Source organism: Rhagoletis pomonella, unplaced genomic scaffold (genome assembly GCF_013731165.1).
Source record: "Rhagoletis pomonella isolate Grant_MI unplaced genomic scaffold, Rhpom_1.0 Rhpom_scaffold_05198, whole genome shotgun sequence".
NCBI lineage: Eukaryota > Metazoa > Arthropoda > Insecta > Diptera > Tephritidae > Rhagoletis > Rhagoletis pomonella.
Genome location: NW_023463742.1, coordinates 2,810 through 12,913, shown reverse-complemented (window position 1 = coordinate 12,913; position 10,104 = coordinate 2,810). Strand labels below are relative to the sequence as shown.

General features: G+C 41.3%; 2 long non-coding RNA genes across 2 annotated transcripts; both read left to right on the top strand.

Annotated features, from left to right (window-relative positions):
- The first annotated feature begins 1,835 nt into the window (after positions 1-1,835).
- Positions 1,836-2,920, top strand: LOC118755053. Its single transcript, XR_004994975.1, has 2 exons — positions 1,836-1,910; positions 2,839-2,920. It is a non-coding gene; the product is annotated as an uncharacterized LOC118755053 (long non-coding RNA).
- A 415-nt stretch (positions 2,921-3,335) lies between these two features.
- On the top strand, positions 3,336-8,651 carry LOC118755052. The gene is made up of 2 exons (XR_004994974.1): positions 3,336-3,379; positions 8,502-8,651. It is a non-coding gene; the product is annotated as an uncharacterized LOC118755052 (long non-coding RNA).
- The last annotated feature ends 1,453 nt before the right edge of the window (positions 8,652-10,104 follow it).

Sequence of the window (10,104 nt, the reverse complement as noted above, 5' to 3'; positions counted from 1 at the left end):
GGTGGTTCACCCTTTTAAGTATTTGGTTTAGCCTTTAGGCCTAAACATGCCGGCCCTCCTTGCTATATGCAACAGCAGTAAATCAAGTCAGCCACCACTCCTACGAATAATTAAAGGAATTGAAAAAATAAATGTTGATTTTCGTAGAGCTGGAAACGTAGTTATCACCATTGATGCTCGTTTCGGATTTTTCAGTCTGTGGGAGATAAGAAATTAAATAAACAGGACATGGCTTGACATTTCAGTGCACAAATGTATTTTTATTCAAAATTCAAGAAAAAAATGTATATTGCAGTCGGTAATTCGTAATCGATGATAAAATTGTTTATATATATATATATATATATATATATATATTTTTTTTTTTCGTTCAAAAAGGTGAGTAAATTTTGATTCAGGATCGGCAAGCCCCCGACAGTAGCCAGCCGAAAATGCTGTTTTGTGCCACGAGAGGGCCGAAGGAGGTAGGGAGGGTGCCCGGCAGGAGGATCTCCGAGTAAACATCTGCTCCCAGCACCAAGCGAATCGGAGTTGAGGCGAAAAAGTTGGGGTCTGCCAAACGAATGTTGGTATAGGTTGCGGCTATCGAGCGGTCGACGCTGGCGGTAGGGCTCATCCGCACGTAATTCGCCACTACTGTTGCGTGTACTGACACCCTCGTAGTTTGCCCATACTTCCCTCGCAGCCGGATCATGCAGCTTTGGTGGTTCCCGAGACCAATCTCCTCCAGTCCTAATTCCCGCACCAAATCGGCGGATATCACGGACGTTGGCGCGCACACATCGATTAAAGCGCGTACAAGATGTAGGCGTCCTCCCGATTCTACCTTGACAACAGCTGTGGGAGACATTGCCGTAAATGGTCTCAAGGTCTGCGCGGTAAGTGTTGCCTGGCCAGTTCTAAAGGCGATGGGCAGCTGGCGAGGCCGAGTCTCCAGTCTACCCCGTTGCTCGTTGCATCTGGAAATCGCGTTGCTTATGTGCCGAGGGCGGAAAGTCCGAGTTTCTGCTCCACGGTGCTGTCGATGTTCGTCCAGACGGTAAGACGCTCTTCTTGTAGATCGTGGGCGGAAAGACCGAGTTTCCGCTCCACGGCGCTATTGCCGTTCGTCCTGACGGTAAGACGCTCTTCTTGTGGATCGTGGGCGGAAAGACCGAGTTTCCGCTCCACGGTGCTGCCGTTGCCGTTCGTCCTGACGGTAAGACGCTTTTCTTGTGGATCGTGGGCGGAAAGACCGAGTTTCCGCTCCACGGCGCTGCCGTTGCCGGGATCGGAAAATCCTTGTCTCTGGGCCACCCACCCGTGTCTCATGCTTCAATGGGGGTCGGAAAGTCCGGGTTTCCGATCCCCTCGTTGAACTCGGGAGATTAGTACTTGCTTCCGCCACAGGTTCAACTATTTCGCCTTCTTCGATGTCAGGGCGCAGCGATTGGGAATTCGTTCCGGAGTCCGAGGCGTAAATCGACAGAACGTTTTCTCGTTCCTCCTCGCTGGCGACCTGCTGGCTCCAAGGTCTTCGGTCAATGGGCTCTTCGTCGATGTGCAATGTGGTATGGTGCTTATCGTGGCATCGACGGCATCGATCCCGGCTGGTGCACCTTTGTACGCGATGCGTCATTGATAGGCAATTGCTGCAAAACCGCCCGAGCAGAGACTCTCGCAATCGTTCTTCCGGGGCCTTTGCCCGATATACCGGGCATAATCTGATCGGGTGCTTACCATCGCAAAGTCGGCACGCTATCGGATAACGATCAGTGCGGCGTTCCGCTTTCTTTCTTAGCATTGTATAGCGAGTCATTATTACCTGAAAATGGTTATTTTGTCGACACGGACTATTAATATTGTAAACAAAGCGTATTAACTACAATTCATAGTGATAAGGCCATGCTTCTGCGATTGAGCATAGTTATGTATGTTCAATGATACGTCTGTAGTGCTCGTGGTTGTGTTCTATGTTGATTGGATGTGTTTGTGTGAGGGTTTGTATTATGTGCATGTTAGATGTGCAAAGTCTGTCAAGGTCGCGCATTTCGAAAGGTGAAGGATAGCGCAGGTGCAGCTTATATGAAAGGTGACTTTGAAAGCAGTTATCATCAGTGTGGTAGATGTGAAAAAGAAATAAATACATAAAAATATGTGGTAGGTTTGCACACTGATTATAGTTGTCAAAGTCGAAAGTTGTGCTACTACCTTTGCCTGCTTACACAGCGAAGAATGGGCGTTAAACATTCGTATGCATTTATCAGACCTTGCTAATAGGCTGTTTTTGCTTACGCGTAAAAGCACATTTAGCGCATTTAGCTCTAAATGCTACTCTAAATGTACATTTATCCATACAAAATTCGTCACCTAAATGCAACTAAATGCAACTCCATTTTTGCATTAAGAATCTAAATGCTAAGAGCAACCCTGTGATCTTCCAAAATTTCCACGATTCGAACATGGTTTAAAGAGAAAAAGTGGCAACATTGCTTTTTCGAGTATACAGTTTCTAGCTGCGTTTCAGTGATCGCCGATCGAGATTTCTTTTATTTTGCATTACATATTTGGATAAAGAAAAGTTAAGCAAATTCAACATCGATTCGATGCTGATAGAAATCTGGATCAATTTGTGATCAACTCAGTTTGGTTTGTTTCCTAATTAAGTGAGGAAATTTTAATTGACAGCACCGACTAATGAATATATACACAAACAAATGTTCGGTTATGGTTAAACCAATTCAAGTTTTTGTATTGAATTTTTGGTTTGAAAGCACTTGCACCAACAATGAACAGAGCTAATGCAGTTCGGGCAAGTTGAAAACTTGCTTGAAAGCGTTACATGTATCGTAACTATAGTACTGGTTTCACTGGGTGATTATGGTGAGGTTCTTCTCACCTTGGCCTGCCACCCCAAAAAAAAGAGAAAGAGAAAAAAAAACTAAAACCAAATAAAAGGTATATTAAAAATTACGTTTATTAAAAGGAATGCATGAGGTTTTATTCAATTTGCATGTATTTCATGCAAATATTTTCCTCGGATTAACCTTGTAGCAAGTGAGCAGTAGATGTCGCCGTTAAAAAGATGCATTTTGCCACATACTCTAGGGGCGAGAAATTTTACACTAATATCGTAAACTTCTGTACCTAACTTGGCAACACCCTTCGAATGAAAGGAAATGTCATTCATAATTTTCCACGAGGCCAACCGGTAAGTGTTGTAGGTTATTATATTTTGTGAATTTTTAATTGATCATTGTTGAATTTTTTCATTCATTTTTCTTTTTCAGGTCCCAAACGAACAAAGGCTAAAAAGTACGTTTTACCCCTTCTCAAAAGAAAAACAGCAGATCGAGGTTTGCACTCTTCCAAAAAATGAGATTAAACGCGCAAAATTTCGGTATAGTTGGTCGTTCTTTGGCAAAACTAGTTATTTATATACCTGCTGTTTTAAATTACTAATTATTTACGTATTAGTTACACGTAAGAAATGCAGTGTTTACAAAAATATTGCGGCTCGCCGAACAGATTGGTGGAACGCGGCCTGGATTTGCATCTGCGTGCAAAACGCGCCAAAGATTGTCTGCGTTGGGGTTCTTTGAATGTAGTGTTGCTAGCGATACTGCTTTTCGACATATCTAATCAGTGTCCATATTCATACTCCAAATGGTACTATGTAGAATATTTGGCGGCTGCGCTATCGGGACTTGGAGCATTTTCATGCTTCTTAAAGTACTTTCTCTACCTATTCCATACAAATCCTTTATTGGGCACAAAGGAACAGAAAAACTTACTCAAGTTTGATGAGTGTGATTCCTCATTTGCTGTTACACCACCAGCGCAAAGAAAAAGCAATCATGCGATGATTTGGCGCCTAGTCAAATCAGCAACGGCCCTGCTGCTCAAGCTGCACCACTAAAACCACGACCGCATACATCTAGCGCATTGGATGCATCACTTACAGCAACGGCGCTGCCGGAAATACCAAGGGCTTAGTATTGGTATTCTTTATTCTTGTTTTATTTTAATTTTTGTTTTCACGTTCCTCTAATGCTTTCGGTTTTCCTAACAGCCACTGTTATTGATCCGAACGTGCTTTGTTGGAAACGTAAAGGCTGAGAAGAAGCCACCGTCCTGCGGCGGATTTCGTTGTAGTGGAAACATGCATCATATGTGGCTGGTAACTTCTTCCGGATACCGTGAGTACCTTAACCTTTTTATGTATGTACTTACGCCTCAGATTCCTACCTTGTTTATACTGACTCATAGAGCGATTTGACTCAGATCATTAGCGCACACAAGGGGTCACTTTTGGGGTTCAAACCCCTTGAAAATTTTCTTGAAGAAATAAGTATTAGAGCTCTAGATACCCGGTTATCGAGCAATGCGAATAGCTCGACACTCGCTCGAAACTCGATCATTGTTCAACTGCTCAAATATTTGTTTAAAATTTTCGAGTTTTTGAACAATTTCATAAACAAAAGAAAATTTGTAAATTGTATTTGTCAGCAGCTGCTTTCTAGTTCATGTTAAATACCAATGTAACAATCTTTGCATTATATATCAATAATTTGAAAAATTTAAGAAGTTGATACCAAAAATGTCAATATAATAAAAAAACTTTGCTCAAATTACTCGAAAAAAGGTGTACTCGCTGCTCATATACCCGGGCTGTTTGAAAATGTGCGAACAAAATCGAGAGCTCTAATAAGTATACGAGCATTTTTTCCTGAGGGATGCAAATTGATTTTAGAAATTTTGATAGAAGAAAATTCCGATTCCATTTCTTGTGCGCCATTTTATATGAATTTTTCGTTTTTTTTTTTTTGAGAGCTCTTAAAAGTTTAACTGCGAATGAAACCTAAAAATATGCAATGCTTACTCACTTACAGAGCCTAAAAGAGTTTACAACTGATATGTCCTTAACAAGGATTCGAAGATTTAATTTGCCCACTTCTCGGTACTCGAAATATTAAAAAAAACTTAGGCAGTCGTAAAAAATCACCATCTCATTCGAAAACCAGAAACCCGATATTGAGGAAAATGAACATTAAAACTCTTCTTTTTTTATTTTATTTTTTTTTATTACTTTTGCAAGTTGAGCGCATCTTGTGTTTATAGAACTTTATATGAAACACGTAATTTCAAACTACGGGAAGACCATTGAGGTAACATCTTTCCGATAAAAAAGGAAGTATTGAAATCGGTTCACGTGGTCCAAAGTTATGCGTTAGTATACTATTCCGACAAATTGATAACCTACCCCTTTTGCGAAGTCGGTTACAAATGTTTGAGTTTTTTTTCCTATTTTATGTAAATAAATGCACTTTATGAAACTTCAAAAAGTTTATTTATTTATTACATATTGTATATAAAACTCGCATAAATGTACTTTAATGATCATTTTATCTGAAGCGAAATTTCAGAAGTATAAACCCCTCCCAAATATATTCTTGGGCTCGCCAGACTCGATTGGTTTTGAAATCGGGCTTTTGTTTCTCACATCGATTAGGAAGCAATTATAGACGTATAATGCGTTTAACGCCAAAATTGGCTGGTGTTCTTTACACAGCCCGCTTGTAATTGGAGTTATTGTTGTAATATATTTGTATTACTCTTCAAATAAGAGCAAGGGGGCCGGCATGTTTAGGTTCTTTCTTTGTTGGGCAGAAGGCCCCTTTTTGGTAATTATTTGCACAGATCTCACGATGGTCGGTTCTATATTACCGAATCGCCCCGTGTGACCTCGGGCTGAGAACCGTCGCCTCATTATACACGCTATTACTGAGTCGGTAACCGTTCATGCTGAGATGGCTCTTATTAAACTGAGAAAAAAAAACGATGAAATTTTATTAAGTTTGTTCTTTATATCTCTGTTGCTATAAATGGCCTCGCTGTCATCGGTTGGGTTGCTAACCGTCCAAGCTACATACGTATGCATGTTATATGCATAGCTGGGCACCATTTATCATTATGCGTAACTAACAAGTAATTCCGTTTGTTCAACGGAAAATTACTCAAATGGAGGATAAATTATTTTATTCGTTGTTTGAATAATGAAAATAAAGGAAATATTCGTGATAAAGTAAAAACGAATTCACTCACTCCCTATCAGAGATTATAGAAAAACATTTGTTTTAAAACATTTCAAATTGAAAACAAATCACGACTAATTTATTCAGAAGGAATTTATTGATGAATAATTCATTCGTTAATGGATTACTTGCGAATTATTTACGGCTAAAATTTGTTCAAATAATGCCTTGCTCTGGTTCTGTGTATCTCAGTTATTCTGCGACGGAATCTTATTGTATGGTCGTCAAGCATGCATATATTCGGAGATTGTTAAGACAATCTTCTATGCAAAATGAGTGTTAGGTATGCTTCCGCTTAAAACATGTAAGAGTTCTATTTCTAATGCAAGTGAAGTTGATTGATGAAATTTAACATTTGCGGCTTCAGTCGTGGAATATTCTAGGTACCTATGAAGTGGAATACCTGGTTGCTTTCACGTTGAAGTCGCAAATACAGAGAATGTATTTACGAAGACTCGGTTGGTTCTTCGTTTGCTTCACTGCAGGGTGGTAGTAAGACCAATTTTACTAGTGGCCTTGTTACCTGGCCACGTTCGGTCATGATGTCCACCACTCGTACCCGAGTATCCGAACCTGGGTATAATTTTAAGACTCTTCCGAGTCTCCATTCATTTGGTGGTAAGTTGTCTTCCTTAATAATGACGAGGTCTCCTATTTTGATGTTGGCTTGAGGATGCCTCCATTTGTTGCGCTTCTGGAGTTCAGATAGGTATTCTGATTTCCATCGGCTACAAAACGTGTGATGTAAAGCTTTTAATCTTTGCCAACGATTTACAATCGTAGCCGTATTTTCGTTAGCATCAATTTCTGGTGGAGCTAATAGGTGTCCACCAACCAAAAAGTGGCCTGGAGTAAGTGGCTCCAAGTCTGATGGCTGGTTTGATGTGGGGCTTAATGGTCGAGAATTCAGACAGGATTCAATTCGGCATAGAAGAGTCGTAAACTCTTCAAACGTATATTTATGGTTTGATGCGATTTTCGTAAAGTGGTTTTTAAAACTTTTAACCCCCGCTTCCCATAGCCCGCCCATGTGAGGAGCTGAGGCGGGAATGAAGTGCCACGAAAGCATTTGGTGGGTATATTTGGCTAAGGTGCTATTGCGTGCATCCATCAAAAAGGCTTTTAATTCCGCTCTCAGAGCTCTAGAGGCTCCGACAAAGTTGGTACCATTGTCGGAGTAGATGTTTCTTGGACATCCCCTTCTTGAAACGAACCTGGCAAATGCTGCTAAGAAAGATTGCGTACTTAGATCAGAGGTAGCTTCCAAATGGATTGCCTTAGTTGCGAAACACACAAACAGGCAGACATATCCTTTGGACATACGACAGCCTCGTCCACTATAACTCTTTATGTCAAAAGGTCCCGCAAAGTCGACTCCAGAATTTGTAAACGGTCGTGAAAATGTAGTTCTTTCTCTGGGAAGAATTCCCATTAGCTGTGTTTGCGCACGCTTTCGATAGATCGTACAGACCTTGCAATTATGAATTGTGGACCTAATCATGTTCTTGACCCTCGGTATCCAGTACTGTGTTCGGATTAGGCGCAGCATGAGCTGATTTTCGCCATGCAGCGAGACCTTGTGGACGAACTGGACTATCAGACGAGACAGGTGGCAGTTATATGGCAGGATAACTGGGTGACGCTCGTTATAGGCGAGATCACTAGATGCTCCTAGGCGGCCACCTGTCCTCATTATACCGTCTTTATCGATGAAAGGGTTAAGGGGTAGTACTTCACTTTTTGTACCTATTAATTTCTGAGATTTTAATGCTGAATACTCCTCCCAATAATGCTTCTTCTGGCAGATGGTTATCAAGCGGTTTATCATTGCTTTAATTTCATCAGCTGAAATTGAACAAGATTTCGCCTGAAATGACGCTCTGGTTTTTGGGTGAGTTCTTTGAGAGAATCTCATTACATAAGATAAAACTCTCAAAGCTCTCGAGAAATCAGAAAATCTTTCAATAATATCATCGTGGATATCTAACGTTGTTGTTGCGTGTACCTGCACCCTTTTCTCTTCTATCACTGTATTATAGTCCTTTTCTTGAGTGGGCCATTTGGAGTGATCTTCTTGCAGCCAAGAAGGGCCCTCCCACCACAGCGAATTGTTTACTAATTCTTGCGCCGGAAGTCCTCTACTGGCTAAGTCTGACGGATTTGAGGTTGAATCTACATGACACCAATTTTCTTTCCCTACCTTTTCTATTATTTTGGTTACTCGATGGGCAACAAAGGTTGACCATGAGCAGGGTGGTTTCCGAATCCAGGCCAGGACAATGGTAGAATCCGTCCACATTTTTGTCGTAACATGCCCCAAATTCAGGTTATTGATAATCGAATCGAGGATTTCTGAAAGTAAAACCGCCCCACAAAGTTCTAAGCGGGGAAGCGAGATCGTTTTAACTGGTGCAACTTTAGTTTTAGATAGTAGCAGATTGGTGAAGACCCTGTCATCCTTTTCGACGCGAAGATAGAGCGAAGCCGCATATGCCTTTTCTGAGGCGTCGCAAAACCCGTGTATCTCAACTTTGGCTGTCGGTGAAAAGTATATCCAACGAGGGATACGAATCCTTTCGATGTGGCTGTAGCTTTCCTTAAAGCTTTCCCAACGGTCTAATGTGGCGGTTGATACAATTTCGTCCCACCCGGTTCCTTCTAACCAAATATTTTGCATTAAAATTTTCGCGGTAATTACAAACGGTGCGAGCCACCCTAACGGATCGAATAATTTGGCAATAGCCGATAGTATTGCCCTTTTTGTATGTCTATCCTGATTCTCAATTGGCTTGGCAGTGAAGTAAAATTTATCAGAATGGGCGTTCCACCTGATGCCCAGAGCCTTAACCGTGCTGGTGTCTTCGAAGTCCAAGAAATCTTCTTTCAGCAGATAGGATTTTGGGATACCATATAATATTTCGTCGCAGTTAGAAGTCCATTTTCTCAAAGGAAAACCCGCAGATTGCAATACTGTTGTGATTTCGTCCTTAGCTTTAATAGCAGATTCGATAGTATGACCGCCCGCTAAAACATCATCAACGTACATGTATTTTCTTAAGATGTCCGATGCAATGGGGTGCGAATCTTCCACGTCGTTCGCTAACCGAAGCAGAGTTCTAATCGCCAGGTAAGGTGCGGAATTGACACCGAAGGTCATAGTATTGAGTTCATAAAGTCTTATGGGTTCGGATGGATTAGTACGAAAAATTATGCGCTGATACTTTGTTTGGTCAGGGTTTAGTAAGATTTGGCGATACATCTTTTCGATGTCGCTGTTAAAAACATACTTAAATAATCTCCACCGAAGTATTAATGTTGGCAAATCATTTTGAAGTACTGGACCAGGATAGAGCACCTCATTAAGGCTCACCCCATTTGATGTCGGACACGATGCATTAAAAACTACCCTTACTTTGGTGGTAGTGCTTTCGTCCTTCCTGACAGCGTGATGAGGCAAGAAGTAATTGTCACATGCATCTGCAGGAACATTCACGTCGATTCGCGTCATATGACCTAATGCCTCGTATTCTGACAAAACTCGGTTATATTCTGTTTGCAGAGGTGGGTCTCTCGCCAACCGCTTTTCTGTCCTAAAGAACTGTGAGCAAGCGATTTTTAGAGAGGTCCTAATTTGACGTCTTTTGGGAAGTCCTGCTTAAATGGCAGTGACACTATGTATTTGCCTTCACCGTTTCGCTTTGTTGTGCTTTTATAAAGTTCTTCACAATAAACTTCATCGTTATTGTAGGATTGGTTTTTCGGAATGTCTTCCACTTCCCAGAAAGACGCGAGACGCTTATCGAGGCTGACCTCGTTAAAAAATGATACACATTTGTTGGCTGGCGTAACCGTGTCAGTTTGACCGGTTAGTATCCAGCCGAATACAGTCTCCTGCGCCAGAAGCGTACCTAAAACGTTTTTTCGGATTCCGCTCAACATTATTTGGGCATAAATGTCGCCGCCTAAGACTAGATCAACTTGTTCATTAATAAAAAATCTCTTGTCTGCTAATTCCAGATCCGGGAAAGCT